The sequence below is a fragment of the Lynx canadensis genome, chromosome C2, assembly GCF_007474595.2.
Source record: "Lynx canadensis isolate LIC74 chromosome C2, mLynCan4.pri.v2, whole genome shotgun sequence".
Lineage (NCBI taxonomy): Eukaryota > Metazoa > Chordata > Mammalia > Carnivora > Felidae > Lynx > Lynx canadensis.
Window position 1 is genome coordinate 14,599,231 of NC_044311.2, and position 18,125 is coordinate 14,617,355.

The following is an 18,125-nucleotide window of genomic DNA, read 5'->3' on the forward strand; positions in this document are numbered from 1 at the left end:
CCAAGACTACACTGTATGTTAACTAACTTGAATTTAAATTTTAAAAAAGTAAAAACAAAAGTAATTTAATAAATATGTATATAATTCAACTGTTGTGCTTATAACATATTGAAATGTATTATATTTGACAATAACATTACAAAGGAGGTAGGTGGTAGCAAAGCCGTATTGGGAAAATGAACAACAACAACAAAAAGGACACCAGGTGGTAAATTTGAATCCACAGGAACAAAGTTAAAGAACATAAAATATTTAAAAGAAAGTATATAACATGCTCTATAAATACATACTTTCTCTGTTTTCTTAGCTTCTTTAGTGGATACAAAAATATATAATGATTATAACAGTGTATTTTTGAGTTGTAACATATATAGAGGTAATATATATAATGATAATAGTACAAAGAGGAGGAAATGGAATAGAAGTATGTAGGGGTAAGGTTTCTATGTCTTACTGGAATCAAAATTATATGCATCTGAAGTACATTATAATAAAATATATATGCTAAGCCCTAGATCAATTAATGAAGGCAATAATAAAGAAAATAGCTAGAAAAGATATAATAAATCATTGAAGAAATTAAAATGTTCTAATAGAAAGTATTCATTCAATGCAAATGAGTAACAGAGGAAGAAGAAAGACATGAGACATATAGAAAACAAAAAAGCAAAATGGCAGATGTAAATCCAGCTATATCAATAAAGACAATAAATGTGGATGGATTTAACAATCCAATCAAAAGGCAGAGAGATACACTGGACGTAAAAATATGACCCAACCCTAATGTTGTCAACAAGAGACAAAATTTAGATTCAAGACACAAATTGTTGAAAGTGAAAGGATGGAAAAAAAATTTCACGCTAATAGCAACCATAAGCTGAGTGGCTGTATGAATATAAGAGAGACTTTAAAACAACAACAACAAAAATGTCATTACAGATAAAGAGGGACATTTTATAATGATAAAAGAGTCAATCCATTAGGAAGGAATATATGACAATGATAAGCATATATAGACTTAATAACAGAGCCCCAAAATATGTGAAAGCAACTATTGACAGAATTAAAAGGAGAAACAGAAAATTCAACAATAATTGTTGGAGACTTCAATATGTCACTTCAGGAATGGGTAGGAGAAGTAGGCAGGAGATCAATAAGAAAATAGAAGGTTTGAAACCCCTAAAAATAAACTGTAAGTTCTAACTATAAAACACCCTACCCAATGAGAGTAGAACACACATTCTTCTCAAGTGTGCATGGAATATTCTCCAGGATAGCTCATCTGCTAGGCTACAGTACAAACCTTAATATTTTTGAAGGAATTTAAATCACACAAAATATGTTCTGTGAGGAAAACAGAATGCAATTAGAAATCAATGACAGAAAGAACTTTGGGAAGTTCACAAATATGTGAACATTAAATAAGACTACTAAATAAAATGACTCTAAAAAGAAATCACCAGGGAAATTAAACAATTATTTTAGATGAATGAAAATGACTATAGACATACCAAAACTTATGGGATGTAGCTAAAGCTGTGCTGAGAGGGAATTTTATTACACTACATGGTCACATTAGAAATGAGAAAGATCTCAAATCAGTAACTAAAATTCTACCTCCAGGAGCTAAAGAAAAAAAAAAAAGAGAGAGAGAGAGAGACAGAACAAACTAAACCCAAAGCTAGAATAAAGAAGGCAATAATAAAGATTAGAGTGGAAATTAATAAAAATGAAGACTAGAAAAGCAATAGAGAATAATTAGTAAAAGTAAAATAGGGTTTGTTTTTTAAAGATCAATAAAATAGACAACAGACAAACCAGGGGATTGGAGGGAGAGAATACTCAAATAACTGAAATCAAAAGTGAAAAAGGGGCTACTGGGTGGCTCAGTCACTTAAGCATTGAACTTCTGATTTTGGCTCAGGTCATGCTCTCACAGTCATGAGACACGGTCCCCTGTCTGGCTCTGTGCTGAGCATGGAACCTGTTTAGGATTCTCTCTCTCCCTCTCCCTTTGCCACCCCCCTGCTCATGTGCTCTCTCTTTCTCAAAAATTAAAAAAATAAGTGCAAAAGTAGACATTACAACCAACCTTACGGTAATAAAAAAGGATTTTATGGGATATCATAAATAACTGTATACTAATAAATTAGATAATTTAGATAAAATTGATGATTTCCTAGAAAGACAAGAATGACTTAACTTACTCAAGAATAGAAGATATGAGAATATCTATGAAAAGCAAAGAGATAGAATCAGTAATCAAAACACTTCCCGCAAAGAAAACCTTAGTCCCTAATGGCTTCATTGGTGAATTCTATCAAACGTTAAAGATACATTAACAACAATCTTTCAAAAACTCTCAAAAAGAGAGAAGAGGTAACATTTCACAATAAATTCTGAAGCCAGGGTTACCCTGATACTAAAACCAGACAAAGACATCACAAGAAAAGAAAATTATAGATCAATATTACATATGAATATAGATACAAAATCCCTCAACAGAAGACTAGCAAACCTGTTCCAGCAACGTATCTGATGGACCATGCACCGTGACTAAAAGGGATGTTTCCCAAGAATGTACGTTTGTTTTAACACCTGAAAATCGATTGATGTAACACATCATATTAACAGAATAAAGTACCAAAAAACATTTGACAAAATCTATCATTACTTCATAATAAAAATACTCAACAGAGGGAGGAGTTAAGATGGCAGAGAAGTGGGGGGGGACTGAGATTTTCCTCATCCCTCAAACACATCTGTATTGAGGTCAGAACCCTTGGAACACCCAGGAAATCATTCTGTGGGGTGACAGAAAAAATCTCCACAGGTGGAAGGAGATAGCTTGGTGGAACAGAGGGAACAGGCCAGCAGCCCAGTGGAGGTGGGACCGCTCACACCAAGCCCCGCCCCTTGGTGCCTGGTAACTTATCTACTGGACAGGACTGACACTGACAGAACCAGACTGCCTCTCCTCTAGACCAGCACAGCCACGGGTCCCAGGCACCAACAGACAACTGTTCTGTAGTTTTGTATGTTAGTCTGTTTCTCCTTTTTTTTTTTTCTTCTTTCTTTTCATTTCTTTTCTTTTCTTTGCTTTCCTTTTGTTTTTTTTCTCCTCTCTTTTTCTTTCTACCCTTTTTTTTTTGGAATCAGGCTTATAGTTTCTGATTTGATTTTTTGGTCAGTTCTTATATATATATATATATATATATACACACACACACACACATACATACATATGTGTGTATTTATAAATATATTTTTTCTTTCTTTCTCTTGTTTGTTTAATCAGGCATTTTACTCTATTCTTTTTACACTTTTTCTATATCTCCTTTATTTTCCTTTCTCTCTCTGGATTAAGCCTCATAGTTTCTTTGATTCTCTGCTTGATCTTTTTTTTTTCACCCCTTCCATTTTTAACTTTGTATGAGATCAGGTTCCCAGCCCGTTCCTTTTTTCCAAGGTTACATCAATGAATAAATCAAAGCACACCTGGTGAAAGGTCCAAACAATCCACTACCAAGAGCAAGGAGAAGCTTTGTAGAGGACTGACCAATGGGATAGAGCAGCCAAATATGCAACAGCAGAGGGCACACAACACACTCCAGAAACACTTCCTGAAGTGCCACACCCTGGACAGGGTATGACCCCTTCTTAACATAGTAGTACTAGCAGGTGCATGACACATAAACTATTAAAACATGTAAAAGACAGAAACCTAGCCAAAATGATGAAATGGAAGAATTCTCAAAAGAGATTCCAGGAAGAAATGACAGAGAATTGCTCACAACAGATATAAACAATATATCTGGATAAGAATTTAGAACAACAGCCATAAAACTAACAGCTGGGCTTGATAAAAGCATAGAAGACAGCAGAGTCTATTGCTGCAGAGATCAAAGACCTAAGAAATAGTCATGAGTTAAAAAATGCTATAAATGAGGTGCAAAATAAACTAGATACAGTGACAGCAAGGATGGAAGAAGCAGTGGAGAGAATAGGTAAAATAGAAGATAAAATTATAGAATATGATGAAGCTGAAAAAAAAAAAAAGAGGGAAAGGAAATTACTAGACCATGCGGGGAGAATTAGAGACCTAAGTGATTCAATGAAATGGAATAATATCCATATCATAGGTGTTCCAGAAGAAGAAGAGAGAGAAAGGGACAGAAGGTTTATTTGAACAAATTAGAGCTGAGAGCTTCCCTTTTCCCAAATCTTTCCTAATCTGGGGAAGGAAACAGGGATTCAAGTCTGAGAGGCACAGAGAACTCCCTTCAAAATCAAAACCCACAACGTATCATAGTGAAACTGGCAAAATATAAAGATAAAGAGAGAAATCTGAAAGCAGCTAGGGACAAATGGGCCTTAATCTGCAAGGATAGACACATAAGGGTAGTAGCAGACCTGTCCACTGAAACTTGGCAGGCCAGAAGGGAGTGGCAGGAAATATTCAATATGCTGAATAGGAAAAATATGCAGCCAAGAATCCTTTATCCAGCAAGGCTGTCATTCAGAATAGAGGGAGAAATAAAGGCTCTCCCAGACAAAAAAAAAAAAAAAAGAAAAAAGAAAACTAAAGGAGTCATGATCACTGAGCCAACCCTGCAGGAGATCCTAAAGGGGACTCTGTGAGTGGAAAACAACAAAGACTACAAAGGACCAGAGACATCACCACGAGCACAAAACCTACAGATAACACAATGACATTAAATCCATATCCTGTGTATGTGTGTGTGAGATGGCTTGGAATTTAATTTATTAAAGTCAAATTGGAGTTTATAAACTAGACAACTGGTTATGCTTTGAAAGGTGAGTGGACAGCAAGGCTATGGGAATGGGTGGGGTGGGAGGGTTAGAGACAGGGGCCTAGACAGTGAGGTGCAGTAGGTGACCCACATGTTGGGTCTGCTAAGAAGTTCCTGAGGGGAAGAAGGGACACACGGAGACAGGATGGGAGAATGGATCTTTGAAGGGTGATATTGTAGCAAAAGAAGTCAATCACACACACACACACAAAATCAATTAGTACAAGCAACTTCATTCCCCTTTCTTTAGGCTGCTGCTTCCTTGATAGAACAAACAGAATCCTAGGGGTGAACTCTAGCTCTAAACTGTCTAGATTTGAGTCTCAGCTCCTGTAATTACCTGTGTGACCCTGGCCAAGTTATGTTACCTCAGAATGCCTCAGTTTTTTCATCTGTAAAATGGGAACCATGATAGTAGCTATGGCTTGGTTGTGGCTGAGAAGCACATGCGTTGAGCGCTCACAGTTCTGCTGGCATATGGTCGGTGCTGAATAAGTGTAACTGTTGCCTCAGAAGAGACAGATTGGGAGGGGGGAAGTCTTATAAGAGTTTCACCATAATGAAAAGTCTTTCATTCCTATGTGTGGGCAAGGTTCAGGGAGCTAGAGATACTAGCAAAATCTACACCCTTGGTCCCTGTTCTCTGGGACCTTGCACAGGATTTGAACTGGGTAAGCTGCTGCAGGGTGAGAGCCCTGGACCAAGGACAAAAGCCTGAGTGTGCCATAGACACACCAAGTGACCTTGGGACAGACCACTTCTCCTTTCTGGAACTCCACTTCCTCTTCTCTAAAATGAGGAGTGGCCTAGATAAACATTCAGGTCACCTCCAGCCTCACCATTCTGACCTACATCACTGGGGGGTTAGGGCACATGCCTTTGGGTAGGCAGCACGAGACTGTCGATACTCCCCATGTGCCTGTCCATAGTGGTCACAGAATATGGGATATTGAGAAAGAGTGGCAGAGTATGGATACTTAGCTAATTTGTATACAGTGATAAGCTCAACTCTAGGTCCTGAAAACTCAAAGAGATTTATCTGGCTATTTCCCCTGATCTAAGAAGTGCAACTCTTAGTGGTCCACACAGGAGCGACTTGCTTACCAGGATGCCAAGTCGGCCAGACACACTGATCTTGAAATTTTACAAGAAATTTTTGTCAGTGGGAGGGCAAGCGTTCAGATTCCCACTGCACCTGCAGATTGAGTGGATGCTAACTGGAAGTTGTACTCAGCTTCTAGTGTGGAGCTGCCCGGAGCTCAATGGAATCACCTATTTTATGGTAAAGAACCTGATCACATTTCAAAAATACAGGTGTTTTTACATGAACACAAAGAAATACAAAACATTGCTTGCTAACTTTATCCATTTTGCACTTTCAGAAGAGAGCCACAGCTCTTGATGAGTATGAATTATGCTTTAAGTTTTTGTGGCAGCTTTTAAAGAACAAAGCTGAGGATGTGTCTGAATTATCTGGCCAAAATGGTAGCTTGTTTTCAAGAGAGGCAGATTGAGATGGAAGTAAACTATGCTACTCAGCAAGACACAGTCTCAAATTTTGGGGACATATGTGTGGATCCCAGAGCTATCCTGAAATTTTGCTCTGTAAAAATTGTTTTGAGTCTACATAGCTCTGTGAATGAACTTTTTCTTCATGCAATTGCTAAATTGAAGCCATGAACCATCTTCAGTGGTGTAAATTTGAATTAAAGTAAGATTGGCGTTTTGTGAAGTATTACTAAAACTATGTGCTTTTGAAGGAATGAAGTTGCTAAAATATATTTTTGTTACTTCTGGATTGTATTTTAAAAGTCGTATTATAAAATAGGGACGATATAATTCACTGTTGTTAGTAACAGACTTGATGCACAAATTTCTGATTTTACTAGGAATTTTATTTTTAATAGTATCTTCTAGTTTATTTATATTGAACATTTAATGTGTTTCCTGATTATATGAATTATATAGGCTTATTTTTAAGTTAGAAAATACAGAAAAATGTAACAAAATAAATATAAACCTCAATGAACTTTACTAAGGTACATTATGTAACAAATGTGTCTTGAACCCTTAGTGTTTCAGCCACTAGACCAAGTGATGGAGTATCAAGGTGAAGAACACATTCAATCCCTGCCCTCCCTTACTGGAAGACTTCTTGGGAAAAGAAGCATCTTCACTGAGACCAGAAGAATGAGTAGGCATCAGTCAAATACATGCAAAAGAGGCGGAAGGGGAAGATGGTACCAGGCAGAGGAAACAGCACGTACAAGGCAGGAAAAGGAAAAGGTAGCTAAGTGGGGTAGAGAAAGTAACTCGGGGATGGAGAACAGAAATAGAAGACTAGGACTCAAGACACCGTTGAAGTATATAGGTCTCAGATGCTGAAGCATCTAGAAAGCCTCAATATGGTTTGGGGGGGTTTGCCCTGAGGTCACAGAATACGTTTTAGCGTTTAAAGCAGAGTGGTGGTTTGATTGGGTCTCTATGGGGAATGGCTTAGAGGGAAGCAAGAGTGCTCGCAATGGAACCACTTAGTGTACCCATCCGGGCTAGGCGTTGTTAACAGATTAGAGAGGAAGTGGTGAAGGACGGGTGGGGGTGCCGAATTCGTGTGTGTTTAAGGACGGAGAATTCACAGGACTTGGAGGAGGGTCAGACGTGACACACGGGAGAGGAATCAGGGATGACTACTGGGTTTCTGACTTGGAGTGGATGGATAACATGGTTGCTCACTGAGCCTGGGAACAGGAGAGGTGTGGAGGGAAGAGAAGACAGCTCAGGAATACTGATACTTAAGAAATCAGAATAAGTGAATGAAGGATAGGGGTAGGACCCCAATTTGGGCCTAGCAGGGCTTCTAGCCACGGGCACCCAGCCTCACGTGCCACCACCGCTGCCTCCTCCTACTTCTCCCTGTGCTCATGAGCAGCTCCTAAATCCATATCTTTTAATAATCACTCTGAATGTAAATGGAATAAGTGTCTCAATCAAAAGACATAGGGTATCAGAATGGATAAAAAACCAAGATCCGTATATATGCTGCCTGCAAGAGATGCATTTTACACCTGAGGACACCTGCAGATTGAAAGTGAGGAGATGGAGAACCATCTATCATGCTACTGGAAGTCAAAGGAAAGCCAGAGTAACCATACTTATCTCAGACAAACTGGATTTTAGAACAAAGACTGTAATAAGAGATGAAGAAGGGCATTATATCATAATTAAGGGGTCTATCCATCAAGAAGAGCTAACAATTGTAAATGTTTATGCCCCAACATGAATATTCCAAATATATAAATCAATTAATCATCAGCATAACATAAATAAATGTATAGATAAAAAGACCATGATTTTAGGGGAGTTTAATACTCCACTTATAATAATGACAGATCATCTAGACATAAAATCAGTAAGGAAACAACAGCTCTGGATGACACATTGGACCAGATGGACTTAACAGATATACTCAGAACTTTTCATCCACAAGCAGCAGAATACACATTCTTCTCAAGTGCACATGGAAATTTCTCCAAAATAGATCACATATTGGGTCACAAAACATCCCTCAACAAATATAAAAGGATTGAGATCATACCATGATCACAATGCTATGAAACTTGAAATCAACCACAAGAAAAAATTGGGAAAGCTCCCAAACATATGGAGGTTGATGGACATCCTACTAAAGAATGAATGGGTCAACCAGGCAATTAAAGAAGAACTTTAAAAATATATGGAAGCAAATGAAAATGAAAACACAACAGTCCAAACTCTTTGGGATGCAGCAAAGGCAGTCCTAAGAGGAAGATACATTGCAACACAGACCTATCTCAAGAAGCAAGAAAGGTCCCAAATACATAACATAACCTCACACCTAAAGGAACTAGAAAGGCAGTATCAAAGAGAGCCAAAGGCAGCAGCAGAAGGGAAATAATAAAGGTAGAAATAAACTGTATACAATCCAAAAAACCACACAGTAGAACAGATCAATGAATCAAGAGCTAGTTTTTTGAAAGAATAAACAAAATTGATAACCCCCTAGCCAGACTTCTCCCAAAAGAAAAGAGAGAGGATCCAAATAGATAAAATCATGAATGAAACGGGAAAGATCACAACCAACACCACAGAAATACTAACAATTATTAGAGAATACTATGAAAAATTATATGCCAAAAAACTGGACAATCTGGAAGAAATGGACAAATTCCTAGACACCCACACACTACCAAAACTCAAATGGGAAGAAATAGAAAATTTGACCAGATCCATAACCGGCAAAGAAATTGAATCAGTTATCAAAAATCACCCAACAAATAAGACTTCTGGGCCAGATGGCTTCCCAGGGGAATTCTACCAGATATTTAAAGCAGAGTTAATACCTATTCTTCTCAAGCTTTTACAAAAAACGGAAACAGAAGGAAAGCTTCCAGACTCATTCTATGAAGCCAGCATTACCTTGATTCACATACCAGACAGAGACCCCACTACAAAGGAGAACTACAGGCCAATATCCCTGATGAACATGGGTCAAAAATTCTCAACAAGATACTAGCAAATTGAATTCCACAGTATACTAAAAGAACTATTCACCATGATCAAGTAGATTCATTCCTGGGCTGCAGGGCTGGTTCAATATTCACAAATCAATCAATGTGATACATCACATTAATAGAAAAAAGGATAAGAACCATATGATATGTCAATAGATGCAGAGAAAGCATTTAACAAAATACAACATCCTCTCTTACTAAAAACGCTCAAGAAAGCTGGGATAGAAGGAACATACCTTAACATCATAAAAACTGTATATGAAACGCCCATAGCTAATAGCATTCTCAATGGGGAAAAACTGAAAGCTTTCCCCCCTGAGATAAGGAACATGACAGGGATGTCCACTCTCACCACTGTTGTTTAACATAGTGTTGGAAGTCTTAGCCTCAACAAAATGAAATAAAAAGCACCCAAATTGGCAAAGAAGACAAACTTTCACTTTTCACAGGTGACAGGGTACTTTACATGGAAAACCCAAAAGATCCACCAAAAAACTGCTAGAACGGATACATGAATTCAGCAAAGTCACAGGATATAAAATCAATGTACAGAAATCAGTTGCATTTCTATACACCAATAATGAAGCAACAGAAAGAGATACCAAGGAATTGATCCCATTTACCATTGCACCAAGAACCATAAAATACCTAGGAAGAAACCTAACCAAAGACATAAAAGATCTGTACACTGAAAACTATAGAAAGTTCATGAAAGAAATTGAAGAAGACACAAAAATGGAAAAACATTCCATGCTCATGGATTGGAAGAATAAATATTGTTAAAATGTGAATACCACCCAAAGCAATGTACACATTCAATGCAATGTCAATCAAAATAGCACCAACATTCTCCACAGAGCTAGAACAAACAATTCAAAAATTGTATGAAACCACAAAAGACCCCAAATAGCCAAAGTAATGTTGAAAAAGAAAACCAAAGCTGGAGACATCACAATCCCAGACTTCAGCCTTTACAAAGCTGTAATCCTCAAGACAGTATGGTACTGGTACAAAACAGACACATAGACCAACGGAATACAATAGAGAACCCAAAAATGGACCCACAAATGTATGGCCAACTAATATTTGACAAAGCAGGAGAGAGTATCCAACGGAAAAAAGACAGTTTCTTTAACTAATGGTGCTGGACAGCAACACGTAGAAGAATGAAACTGGACCATTTTCTTATACCGCACACAAAAATAAATTCAAAATGGATGAAATATCAAAATGTGAGACAGGAAACCATCAAAATCCTGCAGGAGAAAACAGGCAGCAACTTCTTTGACCTCAGCGACATCAACTTCTTACAGGACATGTCTCTAAAGGCAAGGGAAATAAAAGCAAAAATGAATTATTGATACCTCATCAAGATAAAAAGCTTCTGCAAAGGAAACTGTCAACAAAACCAAAAGGCAACTGACAAAATGGAAGAAGATATTCACAAATGATATATTGGATACAGGGTTAGTATCAAAAATCTATAAAGAACTTGCCAAACTCAACACCAGAAAAACAAATAATCCAGTGAAGAAATGGTGAGAAGACATGAATAGACACTTTTCAAAAGCAGACATCAGATGGCTAACAGACACATGAAAAGATGCTCAATATCACTCATCATCAGGGAAATAAAAATCAAAACCACAATGAGATACCCTCTCACACCAGTCAGAGTGGCTAAAATTAACAAATCAGGAAACAACACATGTTGGCAAGGGTGTGGAGAAACAGGAACCCTCTTGCACTGTTGGTGGGAAACAAAAACAGTGTGGAGGTTTCTCAAAAAATTAAAAATAGAATTACCCTACAGCCCAGCAATAGCACTACTAGGAATTTATCCAAAGGATACAGGAATGCTGATTCAAAGGGACACATGCACCCCTATGTTTATAGCAGCACTTTCAACAATAGCCAAACTATGGAAAGAGCCCAAATGTCCATAAACTGATGAATGGATAAAGAAGATATGGTATATAAACACAATGGAATACTACTGGGAGATGAAAAAGAATGAAATCTTGCCATTTGCAACAATGTGGATGGAACTGGAGGGTATTATGCTAAGCAAAATGAGTCAGAGAAAGATAAATATATAATTTCACTTATATGTGGAATTTAAGAAACTTAACAGATGACTATAAGGGAAGGGAAAGAAAAATAAGATACAGAGAGGGAGGCAAACCATAAGAGGTTCTTGAATACAGAGAACAAACTGAGGGTTGATGGGGGTGGGGGTTTGGGGAGTGGGGAAAAGTGGTGATGGGTAATAAGGAGGACACTTGTTGGTACGAGTACTGGGTGTTGTATGTAAGTGATGAATCATGGGAATCTACTCTTGAAGCCAAGACTACACTGTATGTTAGCTAACTTGAAAAAAAAAAACTTAACAAATTAGGAATAGAAGGGAACTTTCTCAACCTGATAACAGCATCTATAAAAACTCACAACTAACATCTGTAATCAATCTAAAACTGTTCCAAACAAAATGCCTGTTAATGAAAAAATGGATCAATGACCTAAATTTAAGGGCTAAAATACAAAATGCTTAGAAGAAAATACAAACATAAATCTTCATAATTGAATTAGGCAGTTTTTAAAAAAGATAAGATACCAAAAGCACAAAGTATAAAATTAAAAATGGTAACTAGAGCATCATCAAATTTTCCTACCCCATTTACCCTACTTCAAAGTTTCTCCCAGGGTTGCTTTTGCAACAAATCACTTAGGAGAGTCTGGGTCGCTCAGTCAGTTAAGTGTCTAACTCTTTATCACAATCTCATGGTTTGTAAGATCAAGCCCCACATCAGGCTCTGCACTGACAGCACAGAGACTACTTGGGATTCTCTCTCTCCCTCTCTCTCTGACTCTCCCCCCTCCCCCTTACTGTCTCTGTCTCAAAATAAATACACATTTAAAAATTCAAACAAACAAACAAACAAACCCAAATCACTTAGACATCAATTCTTGCCTCAGGATCTCCTTCTGGAAAACATAACCTAAGACAGACCACAACACCTCTTGCTCCTATTTCACACCCAACCCATCCAGCCCAATTCCCTTAGCCCTAAAGGATCTTAAACGGTTAAAGGATCACCTTGACCACCAAGAGATTGGTTGATTATCTTTAGTGTTAAGTTTTTAACTTGCTACGAATTTTTCTAATTGTAGAAGTAATACATGTTTCCTAAGAAGAAATCAGGAGGGGTCATGATGGTGGAACAGCATGGAAGTTTTTTTTTGTGTCTCTCATCCATGAAATACAGCCAGATCAAAACCAGACCATCCTGCACACCTAGAAAACTGATTTGAGGATTAACACAACAATCTGCATAAGCAGAACCACAGAGTTCAGCAGGTATGCAGCGTGGAGAAGTGACCTGGGGGACAGAAGGCACAGGGAGCAGGGAGCTGTTTTTGCTTGCCGGGAGAGGACGGAGATTGGGGGGGGGGTGGATATGGGAAAAGCAACCCCCCCCACCCCTGCAAAAGCAGCTGGAGAGAAAGTGAAAAGTGGAAACAGCCGCAGGGACTGAACAAAAAAGGGAGAAAGGAGAGTGTTTAAATTCCATTAAGACTCTATAAACAGGGGGAGCGCAGAGTCTGAAATGCCACAGCTCAATACCTGGTGCCAGATGTGTTTTGTGATTTACCATAGTCTCTGAAATGCTGCTGCTACACGATCATGTGAACTTTTTCTGGGGCGGGCTGGTACCCAGCCGCAGTCCCTGGGCTTCGGCAGCAGCACGGTTCGGCGAACATCCCTGGGTGGGCCAGCACCTGGCCGTTGCTTGGTGAGACCCTCCTGCAGAGGGGCAGAATGGGTCAAAGCCGCAGGCCCTCATAAGTGAGGGGTTGGGAAACACAGCTGCATCTGAGATAAAACTCAGGATGGAGGTGCTGCCTGGGGCTTGGTCACAGCGTAAAAGCGGGGAGTGGACAGAGCCGAAGACAGAGGACGGGTGCTGATCCGGGAGAACAGAGTTCCGATACTAGAGACTGGGTGACGCCATTTTCACCGCTCCTGAGCATGCGCATACACACCTACAAACGCCACAATAATCCACCCCAGTAAGCTAGGCAGCGCCATCTAGTGGAGAACGGAGCCGTTACACTAAGCCCCGCCCAATTGGGCCAACCTCTCTCTTTAGGAACATGAGTCTCTCCGCCTGCTTAGTTTATGGGCTATAGTGCTTCACAGTTTGACTTCTAGGGGAAACCGATATAATTTCAATAGTATTTCAGTCTGTTCACTGGCCCATCTATTCAGTATTTTTTTTCTTTTTTTTTTCTTATTCTTGAATACAGAAAGAGAAAAAATTTATTTTTGTTTTCAATTTTTATTAAAAATATTTTTCTTTAAATTTTTTCTACTATATTTTTTACTTTTTTGTAAATTTAAAAATTGTATTTTACTTCCATCAATTCATTTTATTCTAGTCATTGTATTCATTTTTTTAAATTTCCAAACATTTTCTTTTTTCTTCTTTTCTCTCTTTTTTATTATTTTTCCCTTTTTTTCTCTAATCTATCAAGCTCCTTTCAACAGCTAGACCAAAACACACCTAGGATCTAGCATCATTTATTTGATTTTTATGTGTGTTGTTTTTAATTTTTTAATTTTAATTTTTTACCTTATTAATTCCCTTTCTTCCTTCCAAATGATAAAAAGAAGGAATTCACCCCAAAATAAAGAGCAGGAAGAAATGACAGCCAGGGACTTAATCATCACAGATAAGAAAGATGTCTGAACCAGAATTTAGATCACGATAATAAGAATACTAGCTGAGGTTGAAAATAGATTAGAATACCTTTCTTCAGAGATAAAAGAAGTAAAAGCTAGTCAAGATGAAGTAAAAAATGCTATGACTGAGCTGCAATCTTGAATGGATGCCATGGTGGCAAGAATGAATGATGCAGAGAAGTGAATCAGTGATATAGAGGACAAACTTATGGAGAATAAGGAAGCAGAAAAAGAGGGAAACTAAGGCAAAAGAGCACAATTTAAGAATTAGAGAAATCAGTGACGCATTAAAAAGGAACAACATCAGAATCATAGGGGTCCTGGAAGAGGAAGAAATAGGGGTAGAAGGGTTATGTGAGCAAATCATGGTGGAAAACTTTCCTAACCTAGGGAAAGACAGAGACATCAAAATCCAGGAATCACAGAGGACTCCCATCAGATTAAAAAAACCTGACCATCACCAAGGCATGTCATAGTTAAATTCACAAAATACTCAGGCAAAGAAAGAATCATGAAAGAAGCAAGGGGGAAAAAAGTCCTTAACCTACAAGGGAAGACAGATCAGGTTGGCAACAGCCCTATCCACAGAAACTTGGCAGGCCAGAAAGGAGTGGCAGGATAAATTCAGTATGCTGAATCCCAGAAAAATATGCAGGCAAGAATTCTTTAGCCAGCAAGGCTGTCATTCAAAATAGAAGGAGAGATTAAAAGTTTCCCAGACAAACAAAAATTAAAGGAGTTTGTGACCACTAAACCAGCCCTGCAAGAAATTTTAAGGGGGACTCTCTGAGGGGAGAAAAGATGAAAATATAAATAAATAAATAAATAAATAAATAAATAAATAAATACCAAAAGCAACAAAGACTAGAAAGGACCAGAGAACACCACCAGAAACTCCAATTCTACAGGCAACCTAATGGTAATAAATTAATATTTTTCAGTACTCACTGTAACTGTCAATGGACAAAATGCTCCAATCAAAAGACATAGGGTAACATAATGGATAAGAGAACAAGATCCATCTATATGCTGTTTACAAGAGACCCACTTTAGACCTAAAGACAGCTTCAGATTGAAGGTAAGGGGATGGAGAACCATCTATTATGCTAATGGTCAACAAAAGAAAGCCATACTTTATATCAGACAAGCTAGACTTTAAAATAAAGACTGTAACAAGAGTGAAGAAGGGCATTATATCATAATCAAGGGGTCTATCCACCAAGAAGACCTAACAATTGTAAACATTTATGCTCCAAATGTGAGAGCACTCAAATATATAAATCAATTAATCACAAACATAAACTCATTGATAATAATACCAAAATAGTAGGGGACTTCAACACCCCACTCACAGCAATGGACAGATCATCTAATCACAAAATCACCAAGGAAACAATGGTTTCGAATGACACACTGAACCAGATGGACCTAACAGATATATTCAGAACATTTCATCCTAAAGCAGCAGAGTACATATTCTTCTCCAGTGCACATGGAACATTACCCAGAATATACCACGTACTGGGACACAAATCAGCCCTCAACAAGTACAAAAGATCGAGATCATACCGTGCATATTTTCAGACCGCAACACTATGAAACTCGAAATTAACCACAAGAAAAAATTTGGAAAGATAACAAATACTTGGAGACTAAAGACCATCCTACTAAAGAATGAATGGGCTAACCAAGAAGTTAAAGAGGAAATTAAAAAGTACATGGAAGACAATAAAATTGATAACACCACAGCCCGAAACCTCTGGGACACAGCATAAGAGTAAAGTATATAGCAATCCAGTCCTTCCTAAAAAGGAAGAAAGGTCACAGATACACACCCTAACCTTAAATCTTAAAGAGCTGGAAAAAGAACAGCAAGTAAAACCCAAAACCAGCAGAAGACAGGAAACAATAAAGATTAGAGCAGAAATCAATGCTATTGAAATAATAATAATAATAACAATAATAATAATAAAACAGTAGAACAGATCACTAAAACCAGAAGCTGGTTCTTTGAAAGAATTAACAAAATTGATAAACCCCTAGCTAGTTTGATCAAAAAGAAAAAGGAAATGACCCAAATAAATAAAATCAAAAATGAAAGAGGAGAGATCACAACCAACATAGCAGAAATACAAGCAATAATAAATGAATATTATGAACAATTATAGGCCAATAAAATGGGCAATCTGGAAGAAATGGAAAAATTCCTAGAAACATATACACTACCAAAACTGGAACAGGAAGAAATAGAAAATTTGAAAAGACCCATAACCAGTAAAGAAATCAAATTAATAATCAAAAATCTCCCAAAAAACAAGAGTCCAGGGCCAGATGGCTTTCCAGGAAAATTCTACCAAACATTTAAAGAAGAGTTAATACCTATTCTCTTGAAGCTGTTCCAAAAACTAGAAATGGGAGGAAAACTTCCAAACTCTTTCTGAAGCCAGCATTACCTTGATTCCAAAGCCAAAGACCCCGCTAAAAAGGAGAACTATAGAAGAATTTCCCTGATGAACATGGATGCAAAAATTCTCAACAAGGTATTAGCCAAGTAGATCCAACAATACATTAAAAAATTATTCACCACGACCAAGTGGGATTTATACCTGGGATGCAGGGCTGGTTCAATATTCACAAAACAATCAATGTGATATATCACATCAATAAAAGAAAGGACAAGAAACACATGATCCTCTCAATAGATGCAGAGAAAGCATTCAACAAAATACAGCATCCTTCATAAAAACCCTCAAGAAAGTAGGGATAGAAGGATCATACCTCGAGATCATAAAACCATATATGAAAGTCCTAATGCTAATATCATCCTCAATGGGGAAAAACTGAGAGCTTTCCCCCTAAGGTCAGGAACAAGACAGGGATGTCCACTCTCGCCACTGTTATTCAAGATAGTATTGGAAGTTCTAGCCTCAGCAATCAGACAACACAAAGAAATAAAAGGCATCCATATCGGCCAGGAGGAGGTCAAACTTTCACTCTTCGCAGATGACATGATATTCTATATGGAAAACCCAAAAGATTCCACCAAAAACTGCTAAAACTGATCCATGAATTCAGCAAAGTCACAGGATATAAAATCAATGTACAGAAATTGGTTGCATTCCTATACATAAATAATGAAGCAACAGAAAGAGAAATCAAGGAATTGATCCCATTTACAATTCCACCAAAACCCATAAAATACCTAGGAATAAATCTAACCAAAGAGGTGAAAAATCTATACCTTGAAAACAATAGAAAGCTTATGAAAGAAATTTTGCACCTTATGAAGAAGGTGCAAAAAAATGGAAAAAGATTCCATGCTACTGGATAGTAAGAACAAATATAATTAAAATGTCAATACTACCCAAAGCAATCTACATATTCAATGCAATCCCTATCAAAATAACACCGGCATTCTTCACAGAGCTAGAACAAACAATCCTAAAATTTGTATGGAACCAGAAAAGACCCCGAATAGCCAAAGCAATCTTGAAGAAGAAAACCAAAGCTGGAGGCATCACAATCCCAGACTTCAAACTGTATTACAAAGCTGTAATCATCAATATAATATGGTACTGGCACAAAAAAAGACACTCAGATCAATGGAACAGAATAGAAAACCCAGAAATGGACCCACAAACATATGGCCAACTAATCTTTGATGAAGCAGGAAAGAAAATCCAGTGGAATAAAGAGTCTCTTCAGCAAGTGGTGTTGGGAAAAGTGGACAGCGACATGCAGAAGAATGAACCTGGACCACTTTCTTACACCATACACAAAAATAAACTCAAAATGGATGAAAGACCTAAACATAAGACAGGAGACCATCAAAATCTTCAAAGAGAAAGCAGGCAAAAAGTTGACCTTTGCCACAGCAACTTACTCAACACGTCTCCAGAGACAAGGGAAACAAAAGCAAAAATGAAATATTGGGACTTCATCAAAACTAAAAGCTTCTGCACAGCGAAGGAAACTATCAGCAAAAGTAAAAGACAACCGATGGAATGGGAGAAGATA

At 37.7% G+C, this 18,125-nt stretch overlaps 1 long non-coding RNA gene across 1 annotated transcript; it reads right to left on the reverse strand.

Annotated features, from left to right (window-relative positions):
- Window positions 1–2,969: 2,969 nt before the first annotated feature.
- Window positions 2,970–5,605, reverse strand: LOC115523030. The gene is made up of 3 exons (XR_003971619.1): window positions 5,594–5,605; window positions 5,122–5,124; window positions 2,970–3,054 (listed from the first exon to the last, which is right to left on the reverse strand). It is a non-coding gene; the product is annotated as an uncharacterized LOC115523030 (long non-coding RNA).
- Window positions 5,606–18,125: the final 12,520 nt, after the last annotated feature.